We start from the raw sequence: 16,536 nt of genomic DNA on the forward strand, positions 1-16,536 counted from the left end.
TTTCTGAGCAGGTTCCTATTTGTAGCAGGAAAGCAAAAGAACTTGCCACAACTGTGAACTCCTTGAGGACAGGGACCCTGTCTTTTTTTTTTTTTAATTATATTCATTATCAGTGGCTCTGGCAGGTTATAATTTTCATTTCTATTCACAGAGCACCCCATCCTGTTAATTGATGAGAGTTAATGTTAGGGAGCTTTACGGGTCTCCTGCATTGCAGGCAGATTCTTTACTAACTGAGCCACCAGAGAAGCGCACTCGGGTTGTTACAGAAGCCCAATTCAAATTCTCTTTTAAAAGTGGGGAGAGTCTAGGATCAAGTGGAAATATGGTTGAATTCAGAGTTTTAAAGGATGTTGTCTGTTTGTCTGTCTCCTTCTCTGGGCTGGTCTCATTTTCTTTTACTTAAAAATGGGCTCCCTATGGCTGGTTCATGTTGAGGTTTGACAGAAAACAACAAAATTCTGTAAAGCAATTATCCTTCAATAAAAAAATAAATACAAAAAAATTTTTTTAAAAAGGGCTCCCTTCACATGGCCTATGCCTTCTCTTGGATTTAACATGTGAACACTGAGATAGAGCAGTTCTCTTTTGTCTTGGGCCTGCCTTATCTGGGTTGATGAGGCTGGAAGTGGCCTGAGCCTGTCTCTTGCTATGTGATCTCAGCTTAATCTGGTGGAAAGAGAGGACTGCTCTCCATAACATCCACATGTCAGTCCCAGAGAGGGACAGGCTGACTTGGCTTGAGTCACACCAGATCAATCAACTATTGCATCCAATGGAATAAAGTGTTAACAAGAGGCTGGACAATTTATTTGACACCTTATGTGGTAGGAGGCTGCACCTGGCACTCACAGGAAAGGTCTGGAAAATAGTGTCTGCAGATAAACCAACAAAGAACTGTGTTGCCAGACTCACTGTGTTCTTGGTCTACAGTTTCAGCTGGTCAAGTTAATTCGGATTTTTATTTCTGTTGTTAATGGCCTGTCCTTTCTACTTTTCTGTCAGTAAATAAGGTTCATGTGTGCATGCTTAGTTGTGTCCTATTCTGTGACCCCATGGACTGTAGTCCACTAGTCTTCCCCTGTCCATGGAATTTTACAGGCAAGGATACTACAGTGGGTTTCTGTTTCCTTCTCCAGGGGATCTTCCCAACCCAGGGATCAAATCTGTGTTTCCTGCGTTGGCAGGCAGACTTTTTACCACTGTACCCTATGAAAATCTGATTTTTTAAATCCTTACTCTTCAGTCATTTCTTCGTTGTAATTTTATGCAGATATCTTCACATTTATTGCCAAATTTCTCAAATAAGGAAGTCAGCCTTTGAAGCCTCCATGTCTTGACCAGTTATGCTATAATTCCCTTTAAATAGGGGGTCCAGACACACTCCTCCACTGAGCTGGCTTTTTGCAGGCCACTGATCACCGCTGAGTCACTGAAACGATTGTTTGTTCTTGGCCACATTCTCCTGCCCATTGCAACACTTCATAATGTGTAATCTTACTTTTGAGTGCCATCTCCATTTTGGGAGCAAAGAATGTCCTCACAAAGGACCTGGAAAAGTTGTTTCTCTTCTTGGCACTTCTGCCTTTTGCGGCTGTCTGGTTTTGTTCTCTGTCTATAAATAGAGGAGGGACTCATTGTTTGCCCCTCCACCCTTTCATCTGGCTATATTTTGCCTTTGGCTGGCAGAACTGACTTGTGGAAAGAGCACAAGGATTGGAATTAGATAAACTTGAGTTCACATCCCAGCTCTACTGCTTACTTGCTGTGGGGCCTTTAGTGAGGTGATTTCTTTTAAAAAAATTTCTTTGAGTATCAGTTCCCTCTCCTGTAATTGGAGGGAAACAGTAGCACCTGCCTCATAGGATGGCCCTATAGCTTTATGAGTAATGTGGAGGTACAATTCCCAGCACCCCAGTAGATATTCAATGAATGTAAATCTCTTCCTCCCCCCAAAAGATATTTATTTGGTTTGTCCTCAGTCACTTTGGAAATCAGCTGTGTGATGAATCACCATAGTCATACATCCTACAAAAGTTGCCAATCCATTATATATTTTAAAATATATTCATGCTTTCCATATTCTAAAGTAACTGGCCATTAGAAACAAACTTAAAGCTAACTACTCTTTGGTGAAGCCTTCCCTGTTTTTTCTCTATACAACACAACCTTTTCTTTTTATTCTTTCGGGTATACAGACATGTTACCATGTCTCCCCTGCTCCCTCCTCTCCAACCTGTTCAGCATCTGCTCCATCTCCCATGGAAAGAGCTTACTTCCTTCTTTCAAGAACTGTTCCTCTTTCTCAGCATCTGGTTTTAGGAGCGGCTAAGGAGAATCATGTGACCAAAGCTCAACCAATCATGGTAGCTCATTCCCTTCTCACAGCAGCTGACTCACTAGTGCCCAGGTGATCTAAGTTTGGTTTAGTATTGGTGTCCTCCTGAATTTTACATGTGAGTTCTGGGAGAGAGAAATGTTTCTCTTTGGGCATTGCTAATCTGGACTGAAGTCTGCAGTTGTCTGTGCCATGTCTCCTGCTGTGTGGATAAAGGTCTTGCATCTTAGGAGAGAATAAACCCAACACATGGAGAGAAGCAGGGAGCGGAGATATGGGGTGAAGAAGGAGGATGGAGGGAGAGAGAATTGATCTCATTTATTTACTGAGGATACTTTAGTTCTGACCTTCTAAGATATGAGCCAGATAATTCTTGATTTTTCCTTAAGCCAGATTGGGTTCAGTTTCTGCTCCTTGAAATCAAGGCTCCTGATAAATTTATTTGTCTGTTTAAAGTAATGGCTACCTTATAAATGAGACTTGTGTATATGTCACCATAAAATCTGACAGCCAGTCAAATTTGCTGATAAGGAATAGAGTTATAAATTGAATTCCTGTTAAGGGCAAAATTATCTAGGGCTACAAAGCTACTTCTCCATTTGTATCACTGGAAACTAATGTAGTTCCTGGAACGTAGAAGGTCCCAGTATGTATGTAGGAATAAAGTAGGGCATGAAGTAGGATCTGACTGATTTGGCTGGTCAGTCACTGTTCAGTCCAAGAGAGTCCCACTGGCTAGTCCACTGACTCCCACATGGGCCGTGACCAGTTTATAGCCTGGCTATCGGTTACGTCAAACCAGTTGTGGATGAGCGAGTGAAAGTGGCTCAGTCGTGTCTGACTCTTTGCGACCCCATGGACTGTAGCCCGCCAGGTCCCTCTGTCCATGAAATTCTCCAGGCAAGAATCCTGGAGTGGGTAGCCATTCCCTTCTCCAGAGGATCTTCTCTACCAACCTAGGGTTCAAACCAGTGTCTCCTGTGTTGCAGCCAGAGTCTTTACTATCTGAGCCACCAGATTAGGGAACTGCAATGTAGAAAATTGTACAAGAAGTTGTATTTATCCTGTGGTATAAATACAAAGCCTCACAAGTTCATGAGTCTCACAAAAGGGACAGAATAGCAGCTTGGCACTTTTCTTGGCTTGTCCAGGCCATTTGAGCCCTCAGTGAAGGGTTTGGAGAGCTGGGGGAGTTCCAGAAAAAGCCGAATTTTTCTGTCCTGCTGAGGGTCTCCCCTCGGGCTTGTCTTCCAGAGGAGAGTGGTGACCCTAGACAGAGTGGAGAGTTCTGTGAAGCCAGAGGAGCCTGAGCACCTGCCAGAGGATGGCTGACTCCAGAGCAAACTCTGAGGCCTGTGGTGAGAAACAAGTCCATCCGGTGGGGAGGCTGACCTGCCAGCCGCCTCCACTGGAGGGAGAGCCTGGGGAAGCAGTAACACTGTTGATGTCAGCCTGTCTCTGGCTGTGTCCCCAAGCCTTTTCCCCACTGTAAGCTGACACTTGCAGAAAGAGGCCTTTCACCTCCTCCTTGTGGGGTCAGGAGGGCTCAGGAGCAGAGTCTGTTCTCAGACACCCAGCAGATGCCTGTAGGAGCTGCAGAGAAAGTGTAGGAAAAACAGCCCCCCACAGAGAGGGCTTGGTGAGGAGGATTTGGCTTTGGAGGGCTGGCATTTGAAGCTGATTTTAATCTTGGCCTTGTATACACAGCAACAGAGTTAACTTGGAGGCAGTCAACTGCACCCAGAGGATAGAGGTCTGGGATTTGCCCAGTTCTCTCTAGGCAGTTGTGGGACTGTGGGACTAGGGACAAGCCTCAGTCTCCTTATGGTAAATTGAGGGAACTTGGGTCACATGGGTTTGGAGACCTTTTCGTGGTGAGTAATCACACCTCCCATCAAATGATTGCTCTAAGTTCACTTGATCAACTGAGATGATCAATCTGGAAAAGGTGGGCCTCACAGTTAACTTTCTTTGTAGGCAGTAGAGCATGAATGAGAAGCAGCATTACTTCCAAACAGAATGACAATAGTAATAATTGTTTTAATAGTGATAATAACAAAACAACCATTTAAAAAGTACTGACTCTAAGCCAGGCACTCTTTTATGGTACATTACCGTATTGACCTTTTATAGCATTGCTCTGGGGTGGGGGTGTTGTGATTCTTGTTTTGGAGATGAAATTATTGAAGTTCAGAGAGGTTAAGTTACTTGCCCAGCATTTTGCTATTAAAAAAGGTGACAAAGCTGAAGTTTGAAGCCAACCAGGTCTGCTTGTTTCTAAATCCCATGTTCTTGTCTACTCTGTTATCTAGTGGATGAGTGGTGCCTTCCACTTTATACTGTAAAAACAGGTACATAGAGGCAGCAATTACTCCCAGCTCGGCCTGGAAGATAGGAGTGATTGTTTCTCAATTGTTAAGATGTCATACAAAGTCTTCAGCAACAGAGTCCCAGACTTTTTTTTTTTTTTTCAAATTCATCCTTCCATCACCCCCACCAAACTTCATGCTCCTCTCAACACAGTTCCCGCTCAAGCAATATTCAGGTGCCATTATATTTTTGAAGATATGCTCTGATTTCCAAGCAGTTAGCCACGATATCCTTTTGTTTCTGTTGTAGCACATATCACATTCTGTAATTTTTTAGTCGACATTCACTTAATGAGTATTTACTGAGTGATTCTGTGTGCTTGACATTGTGTTAGATGTTTGTGAATTTTTTCCTGCCCACTTTCCCTGTCCTCTAGGCACCCAGCATAAGCAAACTCACAGATTTTTTTTTCCAGAGAGATGTCTTATTTCCCTTGACTCTCAAGTAATTGACAAAGCCTGGCACATCAAATATGCTCAACAGCTATTACCCAGAACTTACCCTACTTTTGAATAACTGCCTATTTCTTCCCTATGGATCTCCCAATAGAGTCTTGGACTCTCGTGGACAAAGACTTGGTCTTATTTTGCTTTTGTGTCTATTGCTGGGTACAGAGAAGGAATTTAATATGTGTTTATTGAATGAATGATAAGTGAGAAGGAAGAGTTCTAGAGAATGATTATGCTAATTCTGTACATAATCAAGCCCCCACCATGTGTCCCAGCTTTATTGCTTACAAAGTAGTGTGGGAAAGATTCATCAGAGGGAGAAGGCAGGCACCAGCCAGACACCCACCCTGTCCAGAATCACTGCTGGCCCCTGGCCACCTTCTTAGCCCATCTGTGGCTCCTATTCCCACAGCTTCCCTCTCTTACAGGGCCCTCTGCCTCTGGGAAGAAATGAGTGTGGCCTTTGAAAGAGCTCTGAGTTCTTACAGAGATGATTGCCCCATCTAATTCAACACAAAATAGAAAGAAGGATTGTGACCCTTCCTGAGCCCAGACTCATTGCTCTTATGACTGGAAGGAGATAGAACAGGTCATTTGGTCTGATTCTAATATTCTGTCTGCAGAAATCATTGTAGCAGGGTGGACCTATGTTGACACCTGGCCCCAGAATTCCCTTTTGGAGGAAAACTATCTTGAGACCCTAAGGACAAAGTTGGTGGGAGATAAAGTGGTGAAGAGAGAACTAATAGGCAGTTTGCATGAGCGAATTTGAAGGGAGAATGGAAATAGAAGGGAGAGGACTCCAGCTGGGGAATATTGGAGCTTGAAGTGTGCATTAGTAGAATTTTAAGAATAGGGATATATAATTTTTGATTGCATGTATTTTTGTGTGTGTATATTAGTGCTGTGACACGACTGAGTGACTTCACTTTCACTTTTCTCTTTCATGCACTGGAGAAGGAAATGGCAACCCACTCCAGTATTCTTGCCTGGAGAATCCCAGGGACGGCGGAGCCTGGTGGGCTGCCGTCTATGGGGTCGCACAGAGTCGGACACGACTGAAGTGGCTTAGCAGCAGCAGCAGCAGCAGCATATTAGTGCTGTAAACCTTCTTTGTCTTCAGTAAACACACACACACACACATCCCTTGTATAAGTGGGTCTTGGTAGGGGGAAAAAAGAAAGAAATCACAAGGAAAGTGCTGAGTTTATTGTTTGTATTGGTACAAACAGCCCATACAGAATGTTGAGATTATCCATAAACTAAAAGAATTCAATGGAAACAGATGATCAAGACAAGAAGCAGTAGGATATCCTCAGAATGGTGGGCAGGGATAAGGATCATGCATCACATGTAGGTTGGAATCTCAAACTAATTTTTATTTGACATTCAAAAAGCAAAAGCATTCACTAGGTTTCCTTGGTTTTAAGAAACAGAAATGGATTTTGGCTAAAAAGCAATTAAAGGACGTTTTTAAGTGCATCCTGGATAGCTCACAGAACTGAAGATAAAGTCAGGTCACATTGAGTAGGAACCAGAGGGTACCTCTTCAAGACATCCCCATGTGGGTGAATCAGCCCAGCCTTTTGCCAGGCTAATGAGGTTCCCACCAAGATCAGACCTCAGGGAGAAGTCCTGTGGAGGAGACTGGGTCCCGTGGGCCACCACCCTTCCCCCTGCTCGGCTGAAGTAACGTGGAGTCATTGGTGGTCATCATTGACCATCTTCTCAGGACCACGAGCGAGTAAGAGGAAACTTTTCAAAGAAGGAAAAGTGGAAGGACTTCTCTGGTGGTCCAGTGGTTTAGACTTTGCCTTCCAATGCAGAGGATGCAGGGTTGATCTCTGGTTGGGGAACTAAGATCCCACATGCCTCATGGCCAAAAAATGAAAACATAAAAAAGGAAACAATATTGTAACAAATTCAGTGACGACTCTAAAAAATGGTCCACGTGGAAAAAAATCTTTTTTTTAATTTTTTAAAAAAGGGAAGGAGGTACTTTAGCCAAAACTCAGAAGGGTTGCTGGTCAAGCAGAAGTAGCAAATGTCTACAGTCAGGGTAGCTTAGCTAGGAGATATTGCTGCTGTTTGTATTGTTTGTAAAAATAAGGAACATAAACACAGGGTACAAAATGCAACCCTGCAAGAAGGAATCAAGTTACAAGTTGGGCTTCCCTTTACCTCTGAGCTCAGTTTGTCCCATAGAGGCTACCACTCTTTCCTCTGTCTCCTTCCACAATGCACGTGCTTGCTCGCTCTCTCTCTCTCTCTCTCTCTCTCTCACACACACACACACACACACACACACACACACACACACACACACACTAATGCTGTCACTGTAAGGTTCTGGCATTCTGACTCAGAGCGCTCTGAAGGCAGAGCCTCCTTTGCCTCTGGGGCACTGGCAACTAGAATAGTTTGGCTCGCTGCAGAAGTTCAGCAGCCAACTGCTAAGAGCCAACTTCTCACAGGAGGGAGAGGAGGGAGGGAAGGGAGACAGATTTTGTCTGAGATCACTTGATGCCTTGCTTTGTGATCTATGAGTTGCTTTTAATTTCCTGTGCTCGGCTGCCCAGCAGCCTGATGAAATGAAGGAGATAGCAGGGCTTCAGATCTGGCCCTGCCTGGCCCAGGGCTTGTCTGCTTGCTGCAGGGCCATGATCTCCAGACCCTGAAGAGAGAAGAGCTGAGAGAGTCCTCCCTCCCTCAGCCCCTCACCCTCCTCTGTATTAACAGGGTGCAGAATGGGCTGCTCAAACTAGTGTTCTTCCCAGGGGGCAATGCAGAGTTCACAACTTGGACTTTGGTTTGGCCCACAGACTGAGCTGATTTGGCTCTTGGCTCTGCTGCTTCCTGGTTGGTTGCCTCATTCTCTAAGCTTCAGTTTCCTTAATCATATATGGAGAATATTAGTAGAACCTACTTCACTGAGTTCTATGAGGATCCAAAAAATATGAATTCAGTGTGAGAAGCAAGGTGCCTGGAGCCTGGCATATATTGAGTTGGTGGTTGGTATCATTGTCATTCTATTTAACACATGGTCACCAGGATCAGCTCTCATCAAAATGGCCTAGTTGATGACTTTGTCTTTGTGAACACACCTTTGCCTTTAAGGTACAGTGTGGTCTGACCTTTCCTCATCTCTTCCCATATAGACAATAGTAACTCCTTCTACTGCTGCTCCTGGCATTCCTATTACCATCGCCACCTGCCACTGATTCAGTAACTTTGTACCCGGCATGGTGCCCTGAATGTAGGGTATGCCATCCAGTCTTTGTAACAGTTGCTATTCCTACTTCCAGGCTGAGAATGTGGAGTCACAGAGATTCAAGGTGATTTCCTCCTGATTGAGTGAATAATTAAAATGATCAATCTGATGATGGATGTTTATAGTAGGATGTAGAGATTTAATGGAATATCTCCATCAATGGGTTTGTATTTTTAAAGAGGTCAGAGCTTATTCTAAAGGACTGAACTGATAATGGGAGCAAGTCAGACTTCTTTGATGGGCTTGGGGAAAACAGGACTGTTTGGAGGAATAAGGAATGCCTTCCTATTACCCTTGAAATAAAACAGAATCTGTTGCCTGCTTTATAGGAAATTAAGATCAATCCTAAATATATCTTTGAGAAAACAGTGCAAAATTCCCAGCCAGTTTTTATAGAACAGGTAACAGAGAACAATAATTCTCATTACCAAGAATTCTACTCTCTGATGCATGGGATTGGTTAACAAACACAGACTCTTCCCCCAGACTTGAGATCTAAAGAAAACCAAAGATCATGCCCCAACTTCAGTGAAGTTCTGTTTCTGAGTGTTGAGCCTTCACCCTGAGCAGCCACAGGGCTCCCTGCTTGTAGACGCTGCTGCAGCAACCTGCCCACCTGGTGGCTGGCAGGTGACAGGGACAGGACAAAGGAAAGGGAAGTCAGGAGAGTAGGGGCTGAATGCTGACCCCAAACATGACACATTCTCTAGCTCCATGGTCTCTTAAGGGATGGCCAGTGTCATTCTTTTTATGAAGACTTCCAAGGAGGGGGAAGTGATCAGGCTTAGGTTGACACCCACAGCCAGTAACTGACTTGCCCAGAATTCACTTGAAGAAATATCTTTAGTGAGAATCATCGGTGTGTGGAACATTTGGACAGGTCATTGTTAATCAAGAGTTTTACCTTCTTCTTTCCTTTTTTGCTTTCCCCTTCCTCTCTCCCTCTTCCATCTCCCAACCAAGTGGATTTTCAACCTTTTAAAGATGAGTACAAACGGCATATCATGCCTGAGTGACAGAAAGGGGACTGAGGCTCTAAATGCTGTCACCAGCCTCAGCAGTGGGGAAATGCTGGCTCAATTAGTCCTCACAATTAACCCTCTGTGGTAGCTGTAAGTCCAGGAGCAAGTTTCTTCATAGCTCTAATCATCTGCTTCCTTGCCTGAAAACAAGACAATAACAGCAGCTACCACAGAAGGTTAATTGTGAGGACTAATTGAGGTATATAAACTGCTTATCAGAGTATATAGATATGCAGGATGTATAATACTCTGTGAAAATGAAAACAGAATGTGTTAGTCACTCAGTCATGTCTGACTCTTTGCGACCCCATGGACTGTAACCTGCCAGGCTCCTCCATCCATGGGATTCTTCAGGCAGGAATACTGGAGTGTGTAGACATTCCCTTCTCCAGGGGATCTTCCTGACCCAGGGATCAAACCTGAGTCTCCTACATTATAGACAGATTCTTTACCTTCTGAGCCAATATAGTAACACTCTATACTCTGCACCAAAACTTTTTTAATCTTTTAAAACTATTGGCATCTTCATTATCTTTTCAAAACAAAATAACGTTTCCCTCACTCTTACCAAAACTCTTGCTTTGATGCCTATTGTAACTGCGTTCAGATTTAACTATCCTATTAGAAGTAAAAAACCTGAAATTGGAAAACCAAATTGTCACTCTCTTCTAAATCTAACTCCAACCTTATTCCTCAACTGCTCCAGCTACTGAAGTGGTACACGAGCTTTACAAATCTCTCATTGTTTATTGTGTATATGCAACACGTTCTTCCGTGGGAGTGATTAATTCAACCTAGTAAATATCCCCCCTTCCCACCTCAGCAATCTTCAGCCCACATTTAGATTTCCTTCTAGATTTACTGTGCTCTGAACAAACTTAATTTCCCAAGCTTTGGAATCTGGTTTTTCCCTTATAGGGTATTTTTAAAGTTTCCCACATGTCTGAATTTCTGTCCACCTCTTTAAGGACCTCCAGGATTAAGAGCATCAACAAGCTTTTGGATTAATACAACTGACCAAAACCACATCTCATACACAAAGGAGCTTCCCAGATGGCACTAGTGGTAAAGAATCCGCCTGCCAGTGCAGGTAGATGGAAGAGAGGTGGGTTTGATCTCTGGGTTGGGAAGATCCCCTGGAGAAGGAGATGGCAACCCACTTCAGTATTGTTGCCTGGAGAATCCTGTGGACAGAGGAGCTGGCAGGCTGCAGTACAGAGGGTCACACAGAGTCAGACACTACTGAAGCTACTTAGCACACATGTACGCATACACAAGGGGAACATGCCCATGCTAGTAAGGGTGGGACTGAAAGTTCAATCCTTCTACATGATATGAGAAAGCTTCTTAGTGTAAGTCATTTGTTAATAACAAAGGTACAAGGTATTATAGATTTACTGCCTCAAAGACAGCAAAAGGCGAAGTTACAGAGATGGCACAAGCTTAATATCAGAATTACTATATCCTTGAATTACAAGAGATTTAGCAAGTGCTTAGCAAGTGCCCAGTGAATGCCACTTTATCCCTGTAATCCTAAACATTGTCATCATGTAGACTGTGTGCAAATTAGCTAACTTTATGTGTTGGACTTGAGTTTATACTGTGCTTTGCATTATAAAAGATTTATTTTGTAATGCCAATTAAAATATAATTCACTTTTCACTTGGCAAAGATGTTAATACCCAGTGCTGATGAGCTTGTGGTGAAATGGGAAATGGGCCCTCTCACCAGGGTGTGCTGCATTTACACAGTGGCAGGGACACCACTACACCTTATAGAGTAATATGAGAAGGTGAGCCTGTTTCTCAGGCACCAATGATTGGATGGACCATGCTGTCAACTCCAGGAAGGCCAGCTTTGATGTTGTATGTTGAATTCTGCAGGAAGTTCCACTGTCAAAGCAATGTAAACTGAAGTCTAAAGATGACGAGAAGTGACCTGTAGGGATTTGGACAAATTAGTAAGCATTCTTCAGAGAGTGACATTGAAACAAGGGAAAGAAATCGAAAATGACTCATCTATGTGTGTGTGATAAAGTCGAGGAGGAATGTTTCAGACTATTGTTCACTGAAATGGAAGAGTGACTCCTAAAACCTGTCTACCTTAAAAAACCACCTGCAAGCCAATGACTCACAGATCTCTTGCCCTTACCTGTCTATACCTGCATTCTTGATTCCATCCCACTGGTTGAACCCACTGCAGTTGACTCCACACGTGCTCAATGTCTTCGTTGTTTCTAACCCCCATCAAAGTGATCAGAAATCCTGTGTTTTACAGCTCTACCATGCATCTCTCAACAGTCTTGTCATCTCCCTGCTACTAATACCTCATCACGTGTATGATTATAAACCCTGTAACTGCTTTTCATGCTTTTGCCTCCATGTTTCCTTTATTCACATAGTAGGAAGTGACTTTAGGAATCTGGACAAAGAGCTGGAGGGACCTTTGACAATATAAATTCAGTTCAGTTCATTCTCTCAGTCGTGTCCAACTATTTGCTACCCCATGAACTGCAGCACGCCAGGCCTCCCTGTCCATCACTAACTCCTGGAGTCCACCCAAACCCATGTCCATTGAGTTGGTGATGCCATTCAACCATCTCATCCTCTGTCGTCCCCTTCTCCTCCTGCCCTCAATCTTTCCCAGCATCAGGGTCTTTTCCAATGAGTCAGCTCTTCACATCAGGTGGCCAAAGTATTGGAGTTTCGGCTTCAGCATTAGTCCTTCCAATGAGCACCCAGGACTGATTTCCTTTAGGATGGACTTGTTGGATCTCCTCGCAGTCCAAGGGACTCTCAAGAGTCTTCTCCAACACCACAGTTCAAAAGCATCAAAATTAGGTAACATCATTTCCTGTTTTAAATCTTTTATCAGTAAGATGACGATGGTGAGCACATCTTCCTCCTAGGGTTGATGTGAGCAATAGAGGAGAGAACTTATCTTGAATGGTCCACACGCATGTATTCAGGAAAGGTAGTTGTTCTTGTGGGGGGCATGATGGTCCCTGCGTTCTTGGACTGGATTCCTTTGATAAGAGATAAGAGCCTGTCCTTATTTTCTCATTAGTTACCTGACTTCATTAGCTCTGTAGTCTTAAATAAGCCACCTAACATCCTCTGAGCCTCAGTTTTGTCATCTGTGAAATGGGAGTGTGTGCATGCTCAGTTGCTCAGTCATGTCTGACTCTTTGAAACCCCCTGGACCATAGCCCACCATGCTTCTCTGTCCACGGGATTTTCTAGGCAAGAATACTGGAGTGGGTTGAAATGGGAGCTCCTGCCTCATAAGGTTGTTTTGAATATTCATTAAGATAGTGCATAAAGTGCTTGGCCTGATGCCTATTGCATAGTAAGTGCTGAAATAGTGGTATTAATAGCTGTGAGTTCCTGTTATAATTATTACATCTTATATCTGTCTGGGAGGTAGTTGGCTTTCACCAACCAGCATCTATGGTGCCCCCACCCCGGCATGATTGCTACAGTTTGCCTATCTCTGGGGTAAGGGCTAGACTCCAATACTCAGTATAAGGATGGACACACTGGGAGCATTTCCTCTTGTGTCTGCCTTGGCTCCTTGCTGTTTCTTTTCTTTTGTTTTTGGCTGCACAGCGTGGCTTGTGCGGAGCCCAAACCACTGGACTGCCAGGGAATTCCCAGCTCCTTACTATTTTGGAACTGTGGGCTGTGCACCTTTTGCAGGTAAGGCTTCTTCCATAGCAGGACAAGGATGTCATATTCAGGGTGACTGGCTCTGGGTTCTCCACTTGATTGTTGACTTTGGCATTCAGGACTTTGGTGGAGGGCTGCCATGGTTGCATTCTTCAGAGCAGCAAAGAGAAAACAGTGTAACTCTTGCCAATTTCCTTGAGCTCCAAGGAAAAGAAACAAGTAACATGAGTAACAGCATGAAAATGAGATTGGGGTGTGCTAGAATGAGCTGAAAGCCTCGGGGGCATGCTTCAGGGACATCGCTGTTCCTATTTGGCTGCCCAGGGATTTTTATTCTGCTGGGTGTAATACACTAACAGAAAGGAGGTAGAATTTCAATGATGGGGTGGGGGTGGAGACAGAAAGAGTCTTGGTGACATGGCACCTGGGGAGAGGGAATAGATTTCGAGAAGACTGGAGAGAGGAACTAGTGATGTCTGTGGAAGACTAACAGGTGTCCTGTGTAGTGTGTGATATAAACCTCTCTCCATCCTCCAGTTCAACTTAACCTGCATTCATTTCCAAATGTATGGAGAACTGAGTTTGTTTTGGGGGATGTGGCAGAGTACTGAATGTAAACTCAAGGCTGGCATCAATCAAGAGCAGAAGCAGTCAGAGGGAACCCTGTATGTATTGATCACCATTGTATTAATATAAAGATGCAATAACTTGCTTACTTATGCAGATCTAACCTTCCACATGAAATTTAAAAAGTGACATATGGAGAGTAGTCACATTGCTGTATTAATGTGAATTAATAAGAAAAGCTGGTTGGCATAAGCCTCTCCTCCTCCCATCCTTACTCCTTGGAAAGAGAAGCAACATTATTTTGCTAAAGTCGATTATATGGGATCTTTGAAAATGGGGAGGAGGAGACAGGAAGTATTCCTTCAGACTAGAGAGGCAGAAAATGCTGATATCTCGACTATTTTGTTCATTTTTAATCTACTGCTGCTTAAAGAAACATCCCAAAACTTGGTGACTTAGAACAACAATAACATTTATTTTGCCCATGAATTGGCAGTTTGGCGTGGTTGGGTGCAAACAGTGTCTTGTTCTCTCCACTCTGTTGGGGCGGATAGAATCCTCTCATGGTTTGTTCACTCACATGTCTTGTTGCCAGCTGGGGCCTTGGCTTGGGCTGCCAGCCAGCACACCTACACCTCTTCCTGTGGCCTGGGCTGCTTCTTCACCACGTGGAGTTTCCATGGGCGAGCATCATGGGAGGGAGAGCCAGGCAGAGCTGTGTCACCTTTCCTAACCTAGCCTGGGAAGTCCTGCTCTGTCACTTTAACTGCATTCTCACTCACTCGTTAGAAGTGAGTCACCAAGTGTGTTAATTCTCTAGTGCTGTCATAACAAAGGATCACAGGGTGGGAGTCTTAAACAACAGAAATTTATTTCTCATAGTTCTGGAAGCTCTAAGTCCAAGATCAAGGTGTCACCAGGGTGGGTTTCTTCTGAGGACTCTCTTCTTGGTTTGTAGATGGCTGTCTTCTCCCTGTGTCTTCACATGGTCTTCTGTGTGTGTGTCTTGATCTCCACTTCTTAGAAGAGCACCAATCAGATTGGATAAGGTCCCAGCCTAATGGTCTGATTTTATTTATCTGTTCAAGGGTGCTATCTACCACCACAACTGGGTAAGTGTTCGGGGGTTTGGCAAGTCCCATAGTTGACAAGGCTGTTAGCTTTCCCTCTGCCCAGTGCCCTGAAGAGGTTATGGAATCTCCAAGAACACTTGGATCATGGCTTTCAAAAGAAAGCCCAGAGATTCAAGCAGCATGGAAGCACTGCTTGTCTTCAAGAAGGACACAGGGTTAAACAGTCTGCACTTCAGCAAGAATTTAGGATTTTATTTTGAGGTTGGGTATGAATCTAGGGAGTGGAAGGACTCTCAGAATCACTCAGATTAGATTTCTCATCAACAAGGCGACCAAGGGCTTAAGGGTTGGATTTCATTTGACTTGAAGTAATGCGATGTTTCTTCTAATGAGGCTGTGAAGAAAAATTCATACCCGTTCCTTGGCGTTAGGCACATATAGGTTACCGTGGAATATGAGTTATGTAAGCTTGTCACTTTGGGTGTCTCTGTGCTGCTCCCCCTCCATTCAACCAGAAACAGTATGGTAGAGAGGGTTCTCAACTCAACCATCTCCATTCTGACATGTAATTCCAGACACTTGCTGTGGCAACTGGTGTGATCAGCAGGTGTGGTTAAAAAGGTAAAATTAAAATGGCGTATTTTGAGTCAGGTGAGATGGTTTGGGAAGTGGAGGATGATTGAGGGAGTTGACGCTGGGGGAGACCACTGTGTCATCGACCCTCCCAAGTGGGTCTCCAACAAAGGTCCTCCTGCCCAGTGTCATGCTTGCACCAATAGAACAAGAACAAGTGTGGTTCAGAAGCAAAGGAGGGCTTTATTCTTTAAAGACGGAGGACTGTGAGCTTGCACTCTAGAGCACACATTCTCCTCCGCAGGCTGTGGGTGGGGCTGCTTTAAAGGGTTCTGTCAGTGGGGTGGGGGTGGGCAGAGTTCTTTCGGGGTGGACACAGCTGTGCCACTCATGCTCCAGTCTGTAGTCCTGGGTGCAACATCTCTGCACACAGCCCGATGGTGCTGCCATCTTGGTTTAAGGTTTTGAGTGCAACTGTTGAGCACTAGAAACTCAGGTCTGAAGTGCTGGGTCAAGGCTTCTGCTTACAGGCCCCCATGAGCAAGTGAAACCAGACTAAGACCAAAGGAAAAGGAAAAAAAAAAAAGGTTAGACTTTATTTTTTTACCCAGATTCTGTTTTTATTCTGCAGGAATTGATAGTGGGCTTTGCTGGTGACAGATCCCTCCTCTGTCTTTCTCCTCATTCTTGAGGGGCTCTGAGGGATGAAGGTCTACTTTCTGCTGCTTTGTGGTGTCCTGATAGCCCCGGGTAGAGGGGCAGAGCTTCTCCCCAGCTGCCTTTAGATGTGTTTGATTGTCACCAGGCCTGAGCCCTAAGTGACCACTACTTGAAGTTTTATAGGTTCTGACCTTTGAAGAGATAGTGTACCAGACAGTTTAGGATGCATGGCCCAAATATTAGCAAGAGAATAGTGGTCATTATGGGGGCCCAGGAAAGGTAAAAATCAAGTGACGCTAGGGAGGGCCTGTTTTACCACATTCAAGATTTGTTTGGTCAAATTGTGCTAAATAGTTTGAAGGTGAAGCTGCTCTCATTTGCCACCATGGCAGTTACCTGTTTCATGGTGATACTGTTATATATGCTTCCCCTGGCCAAGGTCACTAGCACCCCTATGAGTATAGTGATTCCTGCAGTTAGTGGTCCTTTCCTATTTCAGTTTGGGCATGATATATATATCAAACTGTCAGTGAAGTTCCGTCCTT

The 16,536-nt window shown here is 44.1% G+C and overlaps 1 protein-coding gene across 49 annotated transcripts in view; it reads left to right on the forward strand.

Moving 5' to 3' along the window:
- Positions 1 to 16,536, forward strand: part of LOC145510137 (uncharacterized) — a 520,288-nt gene that overhangs the window by 112,191 nt on the left and 391,561 nt on the right. Inside the window, exon 4 of one of the 49 annotated variants that reach the window (XR_014056788.1) lies at positions 3,593 to 3,696. The exons of the other annotated variants lie outside the window; for them this stretch is intronic. The gene's annotated coding sequence lies outside the window, so the exon portion shown is untranslated. The remainder of the gene's footprint in view (positions 1 to 3,592; positions 3,697 to 16,536) is intronic. 49 annotated transcript variants of the gene reach the window in all.

The sequence above is a fragment of the Giraffa tippelskirchi genome, chromosome 6 (genome assembly GCF_054371585.1).
Source record: "Giraffa tippelskirchi isolate mGirTip1 chromosome 6, T2T-mGirTip1v1.2.pri, whole genome shotgun sequence".
NCBI lineage: Eukaryota > Metazoa > Chordata > Mammalia > Artiodactyla > Giraffidae > Giraffa > Giraffa tippelskirchi.